Here is a 19,101-nt window from a genome sequence, read left to right as displayed (position 1 = left end):
TTGGGCTACTCCCTGTTATGATACAGCAATTGGTAAAGGCTGAGTTGTTTAAATCCCAGAGGGAAACTTGAACAACTGTCATAACCTACATTTTCAATTGGTATGTTTTGAGATGCAGCTCTGAATTCAAGAATATGGCCACCGAGCCTCCAGAGGTTTTTATATTAAACTAAGTTAAACATTTATTAATTTAACAACAAATTAAACACATGTCTACAAAGTACTACCATAATAACTTTTGAACAAATCCCCAAATTAATCACTCCCAGGTAAATCTTCATCAAGGCAACAATAACCCACAGACTTTAAACAGACACCAGGCAAAGCACATTTGATCATATAAATTCAAAATGAGGTTTCTTGCAATTTGGTTCCTTTGTAGACACAGTTGTAGTCTTGCAGGCTGGTTAGATCTTACATGCCTCTGACCTGCACACACACACATCCTTTCTGTTTATACCTTTGAATTCTGCTCCCCCTTTTCCATCGTAAATTTTCCATTGTATCCTAGGCTTTTAACGTCACATCTTCTAACAATAATATTTTCATCCCACTAATTTTATTAGTGATATAAACACATTGCTTGGCATCTCCCAGCTAGGTGCAAGATTTTACCCATTTTTTTTTTGAATGGTTTATTCAACAAACGGAGATTTATACTTAACCTTTTTTTAACTTCCTTATGTTTATCTAATTAACATCTCAAACTTCTATACATCAAAGCAGCCAGGCTAGCTGGCTTTAATCCTATTAAGCCACATACAGACACACACACAGACACAGACCCGACTATAATTCCAATTTAAAAATAATTCCCAATAACTTTGTAGACATTAATATCTCTTCATGACACTCTTATAGTGGTAGTACCAAAGCCAGATGATAGTGTAAGGATATGTGGGGATTATAAGGTAACCGTAAATCAGGTACTGGAATGTAATCCACCTGATACTTTGCCAAACATGGATGACCTGTTCACAATGTTATTGCCAAGAAGCCAGATTCTTTCAAAGTTAGACCTGACAACTGCCGATCTGCAACTTGAGTTAGATAATGAGTCTCTGTCATATTTAACTATTTATAGACACACGGTTATTTTGCAGTTTTATAAGCTGTCACTGGGTGCTTCTTCAGCCCCCAGAATTTTTTAAAGGCTAATGAACCAAATTTTACAAGAAATTCAGGGAGTACTGTGCTATTTGGATGACACACTTATTTCATCCCCAAACAGGCAACCCATGATGACAGGCTGAATAGTGCTTTGAAAAGCATGGAATTTGGGAGAAGGCACACAAATCTAAAATATTTCAAAACTCTGTAGAGTATTTGGGTCACAGGGTAGACAAAGATGAGTTATAGCCTACCAAGAGTAAATTTCAAGCAATGAGAAATGGGCCACACCCTCAGAATATCTCTGAGCTCATTTCTCTTTTGGGCTTAGTGAATTAGTATGGCAAATTCATACCAAATTTGGAAACCTTATTGCATCCATTGATGAACTCTTGAGGAAGGATGTTCTGTGAAATTGGATAAGTGTGACCAGGCTTTCCATAAACTTATACTTTGTATAAAAGTAAATTGGTAGATGGTACAGTGCTTGTACATTATGATGTCTCCAAAAAGATTAAACTAGCATGTGATGTCTCTCCATACGGAGTAGGTGCTGTGATCTTTCATATGTTAGATAATGGTGAGGAGAGACAGATTGCACTTGCCTCATTGTGTCAGCGAGCAGAATTATGCTGAAATAGAATGTGAAGCATTGTCTTTGATTTTTAGAGTAAGACGATTTCATAAAAACTTGTATAGTCATAGTTTCACAATAGCAACTGATCACAAGAATCCAAAATCTTCAGTACCCACTTCAGCTGCAGCCCGAATGCAGATATGGACTTTGATTTTGTCTGCTTATTAGGTAAAGTATATATTATTAAAGTATAGACGACTTGAAGATCATTGTCGTGCCACGCGATGTCTAGATTGCCAACCCCCTCAGAGATAGAGTCCTACAGGAAGGATGTATTTTACTTTTCACACGTAGATGAGTTGCCAGTGACAGCAGATGACATTGGTAGAGAAACTCGCAGGGACCCTGTATTGGCAAGGGTATTCAACAATATCGCAAATGCGTAGCTATCAGATATTAGATTTAGAAATCAGGCCTTTTTTTTATGTGTAAGAATTAATTGTCAGCTGATAAAGGCTGTGTTACGTGAGGAACCAGAGATAATCCTCTGGTACAGATTGAAGTTGCTATGTGATCTTCGTGATCAACACTTAGCAATGAGTTTGACAAAAAGTCTAGTCTATCTTTGGTAGCCGGGTTAGATAAAGACATAGAAAACATGTTGAAACAATGTAGGGTGTGTCAAGTAGTAGAAGAGAAGTTGCCATCGGTACCTTTGCAACCATGAAATGGCCAGCTAGAGTGTGGCAGAGGCTGTGTAGTGATATCCTTGTGCTATCTATATGTAACACAAATGAGGTACATGGATTCTCTTTGCTCGATGGTGTCTGGTGAGGTTTACAGCTAAATCGGCACAAGCAGTAGAGCAATCTGTAGACACATCCTGTTGCGTAGGGTGCGACAGTGCAGAGAGAGACTGTGGCTCCTGGTCACATGATGACATCCAGGCACCTGGCTCATTTGCATGTTGAGCTGCTTAAAGTGACATCACACTTAAAGCGATATTACAACATCCCTTTTTTTCCCAAAGGTAAATCTCATATGTGAATACACATGAATACTGAGTAATAGCAAACTTAGTTATACAGAGGTAGGGATTGTAAGCTCTACGTGTACAGAAATAATGATTGTAAAATTTACGTGTTTGGAAGTCCAGGAGTCCGTATATCGTTTTGGAGGTTTGACAATTATTCCAGATCTTGTTATGATGTAACCTCCTGGAGATGTAGGTTTTGCCCGCGGCTGTTCTTGATTTGCAGATGTGTTGTCGGTGTGTTGGTTGTTGTTCTTTGTTCCATCCCATTGTCATTGCCTGGGTATGTTCTTTCGTGTTGGCTGTGCACAGTTGGCATGTTGTGCATTTCTCTTAGCTGGCTTCCGTTTCTCCATGTTGCTCCGTTGGATATTTTGACTTCATAAGACCTGGGCTCACTGCACGCTTTGGATACCTCTGCGGGTAACCATGTTCCCATTGTGGAATGTGTGACCCTGGCCTTTTGTCCTACATGTAGCTGAGGTAGTTCCACACCTACATGTTGGTCATACATCATCTTCATCCTCTCCTTGTTGTTTTTTGAGCAATGTGCCCTGCATCTCAGAAAATTTGCATAGGTGATGGCTTGGCAAGATCGTTCTCACTTCCTTCCAAACACTTTCCTTGAATGCCTGACAATTGGAAATTTGAAGATGTAATCGGTGACTAAGGTAGTTGTCTCCGTTTACGGTAAATAGATCGGTGGCAATTTTGGACCAAGGAGCTGATGGAACCTCGTGAGGGTGTAGAGGTTCCTTACATTGCTGTGGCTGGTGGCTGTAGCATGCCTCTCACATCCTCACTAACTTCTCAATGTCACTGTTAATCCCTGGCCAACAGACCGTATCACATGATGGTCATCTCTGCCAGTCATCTTGGCCGCTCTATGTCCATATGTCCTTTGTGTAGTTGTGACAATATGTTCTCTCGGAGAGCTTCAGACACAGGTACTTGTTTCCTTTTGAGAATTATGCCTGTCAAGATACTGAGTTCATCCCTGTATAACCAGAAGCATCTGAGATTGTTGAGCCATCCTTTTATGATAGCTTTCCACAGTGCCTTCAGTTGCAGGTTATTGGCTGTGTCTGATTGAAGTCTGTCGCACTTGTGCTGACCAAAATGCAGTAGATCGATTTTTGAGCACAACTTCCACCTCAATGTCCGCGCTGTCTACTTGTAGATCCAGCGGAATGTCTGCATTCTTGTTCGGATTTGACAATCTTCACAGACAATGGTCTGAGGTGACCATTTTGGTGCTAGGTTTGTAGCAGACATCGAAGTTGTACCTCTGTACTTTTACAAGGACTCGTTGTAGTCAAGGTAGTGCAATTGTCATTGTTTTGTGCCAGATCATCTCCGGTGGCTTGTGATCGGTTTCTACAGTGAACAGCTTACTGAACCAGTAAGTGTGGAATCTTGTGATCTCAGATACCAGAGCGAGTGTCTCACGCTCTGTTGCTGGAACAATTGGATTGTGCTTGAGATAGTCTTTTGGATTTGAATGCGTTTGGTTTGCCATGTTGCATGATACACGCTTCTAGTCCGTTCTGCAAAGTGGCAACTTCTAGGATTGTCGTTTTCCTTGGGTGGTAGTACTGTAGAGTGCAGGTATCTGCTGATGATCGTTTGAGAGACTCAAACATATGTTGGTGGTCCTCTTGCCACACACATGAACGTCTTTCTGCAGTAGCTCTCTTAATGACGAGGCTTTATCAGAAAAGTTCAGAATGTATGGTTCCAGGAAGTTCTTTTTTTTATTCATTCAAGGGATGTGGGATTCGCTGGCTAGGCCAGCATTTACTGCCCATCCCCTAATTGCGCTTGAGAAGGTGGTGATGAGCTATGTTCATGAACTGCTGCAGTCTCTGTAGTGCAGATACACCCACAGTTCCATTGTGGAAGGAGTTCCAGAATTTTGACCCAGTGATAGTGAGGGCAGTATCGTCCCATGTCAGGTGGATGAGTGGCTTGGAGGGAAACTTGCAGGTGGTCGTGTTCCCATCTGTCTGCTGCTCTTGCCCTTCTAGATGGTAGTGGTTGTGGGTCTGGAAGGTGCTGTCTTAGGAGGCTTGGTGAGTTCCTGCAGTGCATCTTGTAGATGGTACATGCTGCTGCCACTATGCATCAGTGTTGGAGGGTGTGAATGTTTGTTTGTGTATGGGTTGCCAATCAAGTGGGCTGCTTTGACCTGGATGGTGTCGAGCTTCTTGAGTGTTGTTGGAGCTGCACTCATCCAGACAAGTGGAGGGTATTCCATCACACTCCTGACCCGTGCCTTGTAGATGGTGGGGTGGACAGGCTTTGGGGAGTCAGGAGGTGAGTTACTTGCCACAGGATTCCTGGTGTCTGACCTGCTCTTGTAACCACAGTATTTATATGGCGAGTCCAGTTCAGTTTCTGGTCAATGGTAATCCTCAGGATGTTGATAATGAGGGATTCAGCGATGGTAATACCACAGAGTGTCAAGGAGCGATGGTTAGATTCTCTCTTGTTGGAGATGGTCATTGCTTGGCACTTGTGTGGCATGAATGTTACTTGCTACTTGTCAGCCCAAGCCTGGATATTGTTGCATGGACATGGACTGCTTTAGTATCTGAGAAGTCGCGAATGGTGCTGAACATTGTGCAATCATCAGCGAACATCCCCACTTCCGGCCTTATGATGGAAGGAAGGTCATTGATGAAGCAGCTGAAGATGATTGGGCCAAGGACAGTACCCTGAGGAGCTCCTGCAGTGATGTCCTGGAGTTGAGTTGACTGACCACCAACACCAGTTCAAGAATTACAAAAACAGCCTTCCACAGTATTTCCCAATTACTATTGGATTGTGGTTAATTTAATCAATAGGAACTAACTTAATATAGCTGAAACTCCATTCGGTTACAATCCATACTGCTATGAGATAACAAAAATTCCGAAGATGACATTCTGATGTGTGAGCATTTAAGGCCCTTCAGGCAGTTAAAAATTCTTTCATGTTCCTGCAAGACATGAGATTCCATTTCTCGTAATGTAGAATCGCAACACATGACTAACAACAAATTAAGATGCCAAATCAGCACAGTCACAATACTGCATGTAACAACTAGTTAATGAGATATTTGGCAATTTAATTAAACATTGGGTGCAGAAGACCAGGAAGGCACAATTCACCAACACAAAGGTAGCCCTTATCTCAGGCTGAAATATTTAAGCATGACTCCATTCACTGAGTCCACGCAGAAGGGGGTGTGGAAGGGGTGGGGTGTGGGGCTGGAAGGAGATACCTTTTTGTGTTTATAACCACTGAGCTAACAGAAGACAGAAATTGTATGAACAAAATTGCAAGAGGACGATTGAGTTCAACCTGTAAGGTAAGAAAAATTATTGGTAAAGAACAACTGCTGACAGAAGTCAAACTGAGAAAAAAATTCTCCCAATGCCAGGACCAGATGAGATGCATCCAAGGGCACCGAGGGATGTGAGAGTGGAAATTGCAGAGGCACTAGTGATAATCTTTCGGTCTCCTTTAGACACTGGGGAGGTGCCGGAGGACTGGGGAATTGCAAATGTTACACCCTTGTTCAAAAAGGGATACAAGAATAAAGCTGGCAATACAGACCAGTCAGTTTGACCTCAGTGGTAAGAAAACTTCTAGAAACTATAGTACGGGATAAAATCAATAGTCACTGAGACAAGTGCAAAATAATTAAGGAAAGCCAGCATGGATTCATTAAGGGAAAATCATGTTTAACTAACTTACTGGAGGTTTTTGAGGAGGTAACAGAGAAGGTTGATAAGGGAAATGCTGTTGATGTGGTATATATGGATTTTTAAAAGGCATTTGATTCGGGGCCACACAACAAATTTGTGAGCAAAATTATAGGTCATGGAATAAAAGGGAAAGTAGGTACTTGGATAAGAAATTGGCTGAGTGACCGGAAACAGAGAGTAATGATTAATGGTTGTTTTCCAGATTGGAGTAAGGTTTGTGGTGGAGTTCCCCAGGGGTCAGTGTTGGGACACTTGCTCTTCCTGATATATATTAATGACACAGACTGTGGTGTGCAGGGCATGATTTCAAAATATATGACAATTGGAAATGTTGTCAACTGTGCTGGGGATAGTCTTGAACTTCAAAAGGGCATAGACATGTTAGTGAATTGGGCAGACAAGTGACAGATGAAGTTCATTGCAGAGAAGCGTGAAGTGATTCATTTTGGCCGGAAAAATATGGTGAGGCAGTATAAAATAAAGGGAGAACCTCTAAAGGAGGTGCAGGAACAGAGGGGCCTCAGTTTATATGTACATGGGTTATTTAAGATGGCAGGATATGTTGAGAGAGCAGTTAATAAAGCATATTGTATCTTAGGCTTTATTAATAGGGGCATTGTGTGCAAGAGTAAGTATTGCGTCCAGTTCTAGGTGCCATACTTGAGGAAGGATTTAAAGGCATTGGACAGAGTACAGAGAAGATTCACAAGAATGATTCCAGTGATAAAGAACTGTAGCTATGAAGATAGATTGGAGAAGTTGGGACTCTTTTTTACCCTGGAGAAAAGAAGGCTGAAATGAGACTTAATAGAGGTATTCAAAATCCTGAGGGGTATAGACAGGATAAGTAGCGAGAAACTGTTCCCATTCAAGAGAACATCAAGAACTAGAGGGCACAGATTCAAAATAATTGGCAAAAGGAATAAATGTGATGAGAGGAAAATTTTTTCACCCAGAGGATTGTTGGAGTCTGGAACAAATTTCCTGATTACTGGATTACTCCCTGTGCCACGTGCTGGTGAGTATAGGAATAGGAGAATAGAGGATGAATGCATGGCTGAAGGGGTGGTGCAGGAGGCGGAGAACTTTAGTTTCCTGGATTATTGGGTCTGTTTCTGGTAAAAGTGGGGCCTGTACAAGTTGGATGGGTTGCACCTAAACCAGAACGGAACCCAACATCCTTGTGGGGAGATTTGCTAGTGCTGTTGGAGGGGTTTAAACAAATTTGACAGGGGGATGGGATACAGAGTGGAGATACAGTAAGGGGTCACGCACAGCCAAATATAGAAGAGAAACTAAGTCAATCTGGAAGGCAGAACAAATATAGACCTGTTAAGGCACAAGGGAATAATGCAAGGCTGGATTGCATCTATTTTAATGCAAGGAGTATTATAAATAAGACAGATGAATTGAGGGCATTGATTAACACATGGGAATATGATATTGTTGCTATCACAGGAACATGGTTGAGGCAAGGGCAGGACTGAAGGGCTGTGAAAGAGGGGGTGGCATTGCACTATTGATCAAGGAGTCAATTACTGCAGTAAGGAGGGATGGTATCTTAGAAAGTTCCCCAAATGAGGCCATATGGGTAGAACTTAAAAACAAAAAAGAGGAAAATCACTTTGCTGGGAGTGTACTCTAGGCCTCCAAATAGTCAGGGGGAGATAGCGGAACAGATATGTAGGCAAATTTCAGCGAAGTGCAAAAATAATAGGATAATAATAGTAGGGGATTTCAACTTCCGCAATATTAACTAGGATAGCCTTAATGTGAAAGGCTGAGAGGGGGTAGAATTCTTAAAGTGCATCCAGGTCAGCTTTTTGAGACAGCATGTAGAAAATCCTACAAGAGAAGGGGACCTAATCTTAGTGAATGAGGCTGGGCAAGTGGTAGAAGTGTTAGTGGGAGAGTATTTTGAGGATAGTGACCATAACTCTGTAAGCTTTAAGGTAATTATGGAAAAGGACAAAAATGGACCAGAAATAAGGGTCCTGAATTGGGAGAAGGCTGATTTCAATATGATAAGACAGGATCTGGCCAAAGTGGACTTTGAGCAGCTACTTGTAGGAAAGTCTACGTCAGTGGGGCAATTCAGAATGAAAATAGTGAGAGTTCAGGGCCTACATGTTCCAGTAAAGGTGAAGGGTAGAACCAACAAGTCCAGGGAACAAGGCTATGGGCCAAGTGCTGGTAAATGGGATTAGATAGGTAGGTTAGATGTTTCTTACGTGTCGGTGCAGACTCGATGGGCCGAAGGGCCTCTTCTGCACTCTGTGATTCTGTGAACCCTGAATGTCAAGGGATATAGAGGATTGGATAAGGAAAGAAAAGGAGGCTTATGGTAGATACAGAGGGCTAAAAACAGTGGAAGCCCTAGAGGAGTATAGAAAGTGCAGGTGTGTACTTAAAGAAAAAAATTAGGAGAGCAAAGAAGGTGCATGAAAACACGCTGGCGGGCAAGGTAAAGAAAAATCCCAAGACATTTTATAACTATATTTAGGGTAAGAGGATAACCAGGGAAAGAGTAGGGCCCACTAGGGACCAAAGTGGCGATCTGTGCATGGAGCTGGAGGATGTAGGTGAGGTTTTAAATGATTACTTTTCATCCGTGTTCACTTTAGAGAAGGATAATGTAGGTGTAGAAATCAGGGAGGGGGACTGCGATATACTTGAACAAATTAGCATTGGAAGGGAGGAGGTATTAGTGGTTCTAGTGGGCTTAAAAGTGGATAAATCCCCAGGTCCAGATGAAATGTATCCCAGGCTGCTATGTGAGGCAAGGGAGGAGATTGCAGGGGCTCTGACACTAATTTTCAAATCCTTTCTGGCCACAGGAGAGGTGCCAGAGGACTGGAGGACAGCGAATGTGGTGCCATTATTCAAGAAAGGTAGTAAGGATAAACCAAGTAATTACAGGCCAGTGAGTCTGACGTTAGTGGTAAGAAAACTATTGGGAAAAATTCTGACGGACAGGATTAATCTTCACTTGGAGAAGCAGGGATAGTCAGCATGGCTTTGTCAGGCGGAGATCATGACTAACAAATTTGATCGAATTTTTTGAGGAGGTGACTAGTTGTGTTGATGAGGGCTGTGCAGTTGATGTAGCCTACAGTTCAGTAAGGCTTTTGATAAGGTCCTGCATGGGAGAATGGTCAAGAAGGTAAGAGATCATGGGATCCAGGACAATTTGGCAAATTGTGGCAGGAGGCAGAAGGTGATGGTCGAAGGCTGTTTTTGTGATTGGAAGCCTCTGACAAGTGGTGTACCGCAGGGATCGGTGCTGGGACTCTTGCTGTTTGTAGTGTGCATTAATGATTTAGACGTGAATATTATGAGGTATGATCAGTAAGTTCGCAGATGACACGAAAATTGGTGGTGTCATAAATACCGAGGTGGAAAGCCTTAGATTACAGGGTGATATAGGAGGGCTAGTAAGATGGGCAGAGCAGTGGCAAATGGAATTTAATCCTGAGAAGTGTGAGGTGATGCATTTTGGGAGGACTAACACAGCAAGGGAATACACAATGAATGGTAGGACCCTAGGAAGTACAGAAGATCAGAGGGACTTTGGTGTACATGTCTATAGATCCCTGAAGGCAGCTGCACAGGTGGATAAGGTGGTTAAGAAGACATATGGGATACTTGCCTTTATTAGCCGAGGCATAGAATATAAAAACAGGGAGGTTATGTTGGAGTTGTATAAAATGCTAGTTAGGCCACAGCTGGAGTACTGTGCGCAGTTCTGGTCGCCACACTATAAGAAGACTATAGAAGCACTGGAGAAAATGCAGAGGAGATTCACAAGGATGTTGCCTGGGCTGGAGCGTTTCAGCTATGAAGAGAGACTGGATAGGCTAGGGTTGTTTTCCTTAGAGCAGAGAAGGCTGAGGGGGGGACCTGATAGAGATATACAAAATTATGAGGGACATAGATAGGAAGAAACTTTTCCCCTTAGCAGAGTTGTCAATAATCAGGGGCATACATTTAAGGTAAGGGGCATGAGATTTAGAGGGAATTTGAGGAATTTTTTTTCACCAAGAGGGTGGTTGGAATTTGGAATACACTCCGAGGGGGTGGTAGGAACCCTCACAACATTTAAGAAGTATTTAGATGAGCACTTGAAACGCCATAGCATACAGAGCTACGGGCCAAGCGCTGGAAAATGAGATTAGAATAGGTGCTTGATGGCCGACATGGACATGATGTACTGAAGGGCCTGTTTCTGTGCTGGATGACTCTATGAAAGGGTGGTGGAGGCAGGTTCGATTGAGGTACTCAAAAAGGAATTGGATTGCTATCTGAAAAGAGAATGTGCAAGGTTATGGCGATAAGGCAGGGGAGTGGGACTAGGTGAAAGGCTCTTTCAGAGAGCCGATGCAGGCTTGATGGGCCGAATGACCACCACCTGCACTGTAAAGATACTGCAATTGGGCCTGGAGAGCATGGATGAAAGCCTAGCAGTTGATGTTGGGACTAATGGCACTTTTTGCATGAAGGCAAACAAAGTGTTGGATATTCTGGAGAAATGCATGTTGGATACTTTGGAGAGTTAAGGGTTAACAATTAAACTTTGTTGTGTCTTCGAGTAGGATGGCTTTGAAGTGTTTAGAGAGAAATGCGTAGCTTGTCTTATGCTTTAGAATTTGAGTATCGTATATGAGAAATGCTTTTACAAGGCAATAAGTGCCAGTAATAACATCAGCCATCGGTAATTAATGTATGACTTTGGTTAGTGTAATAAGCATAGCTAAAGTGATTCATCAGCTAGAGCATAGAAAGATAACGGTTTATGAAATCTGTTCTTCAAAGAGGTTAGGAACATTAGAAAATCTTGTTTATTGGAAGCTGCTCCGGAGTAAACAAGTACAACTCTTTACATCAGTAACTGTCTTCAAAGGATTTGGGAGCAGATACGTCATAAACTCTCACCTGTGACGCGTACCTTTGATGTAGGCAAAATATGGTGTACAAAGGAGCATGGTTTGCAGTTGTTCTTCAGAGGCCTTGAAAGATAAAACTTGAAGCTGAAAAGTCACTCTCTGATCACATCCTAGATGTCAATAAAGTTTGTTCGATAGACTACATCATCAAGTGTTGCATGTTTATTCAAAACATGAACTATAGAATGGAAGAGGACAAGTTGTTCTGTGTTTCATTTTGAAAATCAAAATTATCTTTGTATTGCAAATTTAGTGTTGCTGCAAACAGTTTTGACTAGGAAAGAAATTTGACCTATATAATTCACATTTGCACAGTTCTCACCTTTGGCAGAAGAATTGCAATTCTTGACCGTTTAACCCTATGTAACTGTCACAGAAACAACAACTTGCGTTTTTGTAACAGCTTTTAAGATAGCAAAATGCCCCAAGATGCTTAACAAAACATTTTTGAGACCAAGCTTTAGAAAGAGATGATAGGATAGATGACCAAAGCTTGGTCAAAGAGATAGGCTTTAAGAATCATCTTAAAGTAAAGAATAGAGATGGATAGGCAGAGAGGTTTAGGGAGGGAATTCCAGAGTTTAGGACCAAGACAGCTGAAACCACGCCATCAGTAGTGAAGCACTTAAAATCGGCGATGTGCAAAAGGCTATAATGCATGGCTGGAAAGATGGTGCAGGAGGGAGGGCTTTAGGTTTCTGGGACATTGGGACTGTTTCTGGGGGCGGCGGGACCTGTACAAGGCGGACGGGTTGCACCTGAACTGGAATGGGACCAACATCCTTGTGGGGAGGTTTGCTAGTGCTGTTAGGGAGGGTTTAAACTAACTTGGCAGGGGGAATGAGATCTTGAGAGGAGGTTGCAGGGGGAGATGCACAGCCAAAATTAGAAGAGAGAGTGAGTCTGGAAGGCATAGAAATTATAGGCCAGTTAAGGCACAAGGGAGTTTGGCAAGGTTGGATGGTATTTATTTTAATGCAAATGGCGAATAAGGCAGATGAGCTGAGGGCACAAATTAACATGGAAGCATGATGGCATTGCTGTCACAGAGACATGGTTGAGAGAGGGGCAGGATTGGCAGCTCAGTATTCCAGGATATAGGGTCTACAGGCGAGGGAAGGAGGTAAAGAGGAGGGGGTATCACAATTTTGATCAAGGAATTAATTACAGCAGTAAGGAGGGATGACAACTTAGAAGGTTCCTCAAATGAAGCCATATGGGTAGAACTTAAAAACAAAAAAGGAGCAATTACATTACTGGGGAGTGCACTATAGGTCCCCAAGCAGTCAGAGAAATAGAAGAACATCTATGTAGGCAAATTTCAGAGAAGTGTAAAAATAATAGGGTAGTAATGGTGGGGGATTTTGCAGATAGTGATCATAACTCCGTTAGATTCAAGGTTGTTATGGAAAAGGACAAGGATGGGCTAGAAATCAGAGTTCTAAATTGGGGGAAGGCTGATTTTAATAATATCAGGTATGATTTGGCCAGAGTGGACTGGGAGCAGCTACTTTTAGGTAAATCTGCGTCAGAGCAGTGGGACTCATTCAAGGAGGAAATGGGGAGAGTACAGGGCCAACATATTCCAGTAAAGATAAAGGGTGGGACCAACAAATGCAGGGAACCCTGGATGTCAAGGGATATACAGGATTGGATAAAGAAAAAAGGGAGGCTTATGGCAGATACTGAGGGCTCAAAACAGCGGAAGCCCCAGAGGAGTATAGAATGTGTAAGGGGAAACTTAAAAAAGAAATTAGGAGAGCAAAAAGGGGGCATGAAAAAACATTGGCAGGTAAAATAAAGGAAAATCCAGTTATTTTACAAGTACATTAAGAGTAAGAGGATAACTAGGGAAAAAGTAGGGCCTATTTGTGTGTAGAGCCAGAAGATGTAGGTAAGGTTTTGAATGAATACTTTGTGTTGGTGTTCACAAGTGAGAGGTACGACCTGGGTGTGGAAATCAGGCAGAAGGACTGTGATATAATTAAAGAAATTAGCAAAGAAAGGGAGGAGGTTCTAAGTGGCCTGGCAAGCTTAAAAATTAATAAATCTCCAGGCCCAAATGAAATGTATCCCAGGCTGTTGAGTGAGACAAGGGAGGAAATAGCAGGGGCACTGGCAGTAATTTTCAATACCTCCCTGGCCACAGGAGAGGTGCAAGAGGACTGGAGGACAGCCAATGTGGTACTGTTAGGGAGGAAGAGATAAACCAGGGAACTACAGGCCAGTCAGTCTAACCTCAGTGGTGGGGAAACTATTGGAAGCAAGTCTCTACACTTGGAGAGACAGGGATTAATCAAGGATAGTCATCATGGTTTTGTTAAGGGGATGTCATTCCTGATCAATTTGAATTTTTTGAAGAGGTGACCAGGTGTGTAGATGAGGGCAATGCATTTGACGTAGCCTACTTGGACTTCAGCAAGGCTTTTGATAAGGTTCCGCTTGGGAGACTGATAATAAAGGTAAGAGCCCATGGGATCCATGGCAAATTGGATCCAGAATTGGCTGAGTGGCAGGAAGCAGAGGGTGATGGTCGAGGTCTGTCTTTGTGGCTGGATGCCTGTGTCCAGTGGGGTTCCACAGGGATCGGTGTTGGGTCCCTTGCTGTTTGTGGTATATATAAATGACTTAGACTTGAATGTAGGAGGGTTGATTAGTAAGTTTGCGGATGACACAAAAATTGGTGGCATGGTAAATAGTGAGGAGGATAGCCTTAGATTACAGGAGGATATAGACGGGCTCGTCAGATGGGCTGATCTGTGGCAAATGGAATTTAAACCAGATAAGTGTGAGGTGATGTACTTGGACAGGACAAACGAGGCACGGGAATACACAATGAATGGTAGCACCCTGGGAAGTCCTGAGGATCAGAGGGACCTTGGTGTGCATGTCCACTGGCCCCTTAAGGTAGCGTGACAGGTAAGTAAGGTGGTTAAGAAGGCATAAAGGATACTTGCCTTTATTAGCCGAGGCATAGAATATAAGAGCAGGAAGGTTATGCTGGAACTGTATAAAATGCTGGTTAGGCCACAGCTAGAGTATTGCGTGCAGTTCTGGAATCCACATTATAGGAAGGATGTGATTGCACTAGAGAGAGTGCAGAGGAGATTTACCAGGATGTTGCCTGGGCTGGAGAGTTTTAGTTAGGAGAGATTGGATAGACTGGGGTTATTTTCTTTGGAGCAGAGGAGATTGAAGGGGGACATGATTGAGGTGTATAAAATTATGAGGGGCATAGATAGGGTAGACAGGAAGGAACTTTTCCCCTTGGTGGAGGGATCAATAACCAGGGGGCATAGATTTAAGTAAGGAGCAGGACGTTTAGAGGGGATGTGAGGAAGAATATTTTCACCCAGAGGGGAATCTGGAACTCTCTGCCTGAACAGGTGGTAGAGACAGAAACCCTCATAACATTTAAGAAGTATTTAGATGTGCACTTGTGATGCCATGGCATACAAAGCTATGGGCCTAGTGCTGGAAAATGGGATTAGAATAGTTAGCTTCTTGTTTGACCGGCGCAGACTCGAAGGGCTGAAGGGCCTTTTTCTGTGCTGTAGACCTTTATGACTCCATAGAAACATTAAAACATAGGAACAGAAGTAGGCCATTTCACCTATGAGCCTGATCATGGTTGATCTGTGGCCTAACTCCATAAACCCACTTTTGACCCATATCCTGGAATACTTATAGTTCCCAAAAAACTATCAATCTCAGATTTAAGATCAACAATTGACCTGGCATTAATTGCCATTTGTGGAAGAGAGCTCCAAACTTTCACAAGCCCTTCTGTCCAGAAGTGTTTTATAATTTAACTCCTTGAAAGGCCAGGATGTAATTCTTAGTTTATGCTCCCTTTTCCCAGGTTGCTCAGCCAGCGTAAATAGTTCCTCTCTATCTTCTCTATCTTTTTCCTTTAACAGCTTGAAAACTTAAATGAAATCACTACTTAACCTTCAAAATTCCATGCAATACTACTCTATTTGCTCTTCATAACTTAACCCTTGGACTCCAGGTAGCATTCTGGTAAATCTGTATTGCACGCTCTGGAAGGCCAGCATATCCTTCCAAAGGTGTGGTGCCTAGAACTGCTCACAGTGCTCTAGGTGTGCTATAACCAGGGTTTCATATAGCTGATGCATGACTTCAACCTCCTTATATCCCTGTTTTCTAGATACAAAGGCCAGCATACTATTAGCCTTTTTGATTATTTTCTGCACCTGTTCATGAAATTTAATGATCTAGGTACCCATGTCCCTTTAGACTTCCACCGTTTCCAGTTTTTCACCGTTTAGAAAATACTCTTAGCAATCCTTTTAAGGTGCAAAGTAGATGACCTCACAATTGCTGACATTGAAATCCATTTGTCACAGTTCTGCCCATTTACTTAATCTATCAATATCTCTTTGTAATTTTATGCTTTCATCAACACTGCTTGCTGCAAATGGAAGTTTGATATGTCTTTCTATCCCATTATCTAAGTTGTTAATAAACATTGAATAGTTGAGGTCCCAACACAGATCCATGTGGAACAGTACTCGTAACATCCTGCCAATTAGAGTACCTGCCCAACTTTGTCACCTGTCACTCAGCCAATTTCCTAAAGTAACTCCTCAGAGTAATAATTTCCCATCAATTCCATGGACATCAACTTTAGTTAGCAGTTTCTTATGAGGGACTTTATCAGATATCTCAAAGTCCAAAGAAATAAAATCCATAGACATTCCTCTCTTCACCATTTTAATCATTTTTTTTCAAAATATTCCATCAGATGTGTCTCCTTATTTAAAGAAGGATGTAAATGAATTTGAAGCAGTTCAGAGAAGATTTACTAACTAATACCAGGAATGGGCAACTTATCATACGAGGAAAGATTTGACAGGCTAGGCTTGTATCTGCTGGAGTTTAGAAGAGTAAGAAGTAACTTGATTGAAACATAAGATCCTGAGGGGCCTTGACAGGGTCAGTGTAGAGATGATGTCTCCTCTCGTGGGAGAATCTAGAACTAAGGGTCACTATTTAAAATTAAGGGGTGGCCCATTAAGATGAGAAGAATGTTTTTTCTCAGAGTATTGAGTCTTTGGAACTCCCTTTCTCAAAATGCAATAGAAGCAGAGTCTTTGAATGTTTTCAGGGCAGAGTTAGATAGATTCTTGATAGATGAGGGGGTGAAGGGTTATTGGGGTAGGCGGGAGATTGCAGTCAGATTAGCCATGATCTTATTGAATGCTGATTCAAAGGGCTGAGTGGCCTACTCCTGCTCCTAGTTCTTATATGTCAGGTATAGCTTGAGCTTTACAAATCCCTCCTGGCTCTCTGATCTCCTGAAAAGTTTCAAAGTTTTCAGGCACTGCATCCTTAATTATAGACTCGAGTAATTTCCTGACAACCAATGTTAGGCTAGCTCATCTATAACTCCCTAGTTTCCCTCTTTCGTCTTTGTAAATAGCAGATGATGTGCACAATTTTCCAAACTAAAGGAATAGTTCCCAAATCGAAAGGCCATTGGGGGCGGAATTTAATGAAACATGAAAGAGCAGGAAACATTGTAGGATTGGGAGGGGCTTTGGTGGGGTGGGGGGGATTGATTTTCCAAATGTTGAAATGTTGGGAATTCTGGAATGAATCATGTGGGTGGCAGGAAGGCAGAAAGATGGCAAAGCTGCATGGAAGCAGCGGGTAATTAAGGTAATTGAAAAGGCACCAACTGTAATTTACATATCTCTAAATGCAATCAAACGATGCCTCCCAAATTGAACGCATGTTGATTGAAGATCATGGGCTGTCCGTTACCTGGCCAATGAAAGGTTTTGAGGCAAGGTCTCAATCCTTGACTGGAAGGTCAGCCATTGTACAGCTGCAGTTGGGGTGTCTGTAATCTGGTTGAAAGGAACGAAAAGGTGCAGGAAGCATTGAAGTGAAGGGGCAGTTCACAGAATCTGAGGGGAAAACATCTGTAGGTGAGGCCTTGCTCAGGGAAATGAAGGATCTGAACCTGGGCACTGCATCCAAGGAAAGTGGCCAGTGATGGGAGAATCTGCAGAGAATGGGAATCATACACCCAATATTTTTGGACATACAAGTGCTGGAGGAAAAACGCAGAGGATGTGGGCTCCAGGTAACAGAGGTTGCAAGACGGAAGCAGCAGGAACACCAAGAGGTGCAGCTCACAACAGGGCAGAACCACCAGGGGGCCATGGGGAGCGGATACAGGAAAGAGGTAGAAGACGGAAAGCCCCTCATTCCAGAGTCTTCAGAAGTCAAATCAACCACCTGCAGTTGTCTGAGCGATTAGTGCAAGCGAAGACTGTGCCTCTCCAGAAAGTCTGTCACTGACCTTTGCATGATGCTGCAGGATGACCTGCATTCAATGGGTCTGGGTGGGCACCTGATGCCATATTCTATTAAATATGGAATGGATTAGTGGGAATTGACAAAAGAAAATACCTGGTGTCCTCTGGCAATAACAAAACACAAGATAGCCAAGCACACAAACTACAAAGACCATTTGTTTCCAAGACAATGTATCAATGATCTTTCTTCTGACAGTGGAACAAGCACCAAAGGAAATAGTCACAGCCCCAAAGTTTGAAATCACAAGATCCATCTTTAAATTATTTCCATTTATACGTTTTTCATTATCAGGGCTACCATCTCAGCAGATCATATCTGGTTTAACTCAGACTAAATGTTGGTGGAATATGGATATTAGTCTGTGATGCTGACATAACCAAAGCAGAAGCAGCAACAGAAACAATAAAGACCACAGCACTGTTACACTTTTACACTTCTGGATCTTTTCAAGGATCCACTGGGGACAGATGTGGGATATTCCAGGCAGCCACACTTTGCTACAACAGAGAAGTCACCAACGCACTGTTTAAAAGGGCTGGAGAGTTTGTGCTATTCTGAACTGACCCTGATATCCAGGTTTGAGAGGTCCGTAGGCTTCAGGGCCAATGCAGACTTTCCATGTTTTGTAGGGACTGATAAATTGCACGTATGTGGCTGTCAAAGGTCTGTCAGGCCAGCCTGCAGCCTTAATCAAAGGAAAGGCTTTTATTCAATTAACATGCAGCTGGTAAGTGACCACAGGAAGCACATCCTGCAGGTGTGTGCCTGTTTTGCAGGATGCACTCACGATCCTTTTGTTCTCTGGCACTCCCAACCGCTGCAGCTGTTTGAGCCTCTCACATGACTGAATGGATGGATTCTTGGCAACACAGAGTATCTTCTCAAAGCTTGGCTGTTAACACCAGTAAGAAACCAGAGCACTGAAGCTGGGGCATGTTTGCCAGCCATAGTTCCACCTGGGTCATGATGGAGCAAACAATATGCCTCAAAATTAGATTCTGCTGCCTAGACCATTCCGGGGGAGCTCTAAAGTGTGATCAGCGAGAGTCTCCAGGATTATTGTTGTTTGTTGCGCTCTTCACAATCTCACACAGAAAAGTGGGGAGGCCTTGCATCCAGATGAAGTGCAGAAGAATGATTCTTCCTCATGCTAGGAGGATGTTGAGGAGGAGGCTGAGGAAGCTGGACAACATCACCTGGTGCCTGCACCCGAAGTCTGAGCCCTGGAGCAGTGTGCTAGAGGGGTTCATGAGAACCTTATTCAGAGTTGATTTCTCCATCCATGAGTTTTCTGAAATACCGAGCACACACCAACATTACCAATGATTTCAGCAG

This window comes from Cetorhinus maximus, chromosome 1, assembly GCF_964194155.1.
Source record: "Cetorhinus maximus chromosome 1, sCetMax3.hap1.1, whole genome shotgun sequence".
NCBI classification, from domain to species: Eukaryota; Metazoa; Chordata; class Chondrichthyes; order Lamniformes; family Cetorhinidae; genus Cetorhinus; species Cetorhinus maximus.
The sequence above is the reverse complement of the archived record's forward strand: the minus strand, read 5'-3'. Positions refer to the sequence as shown.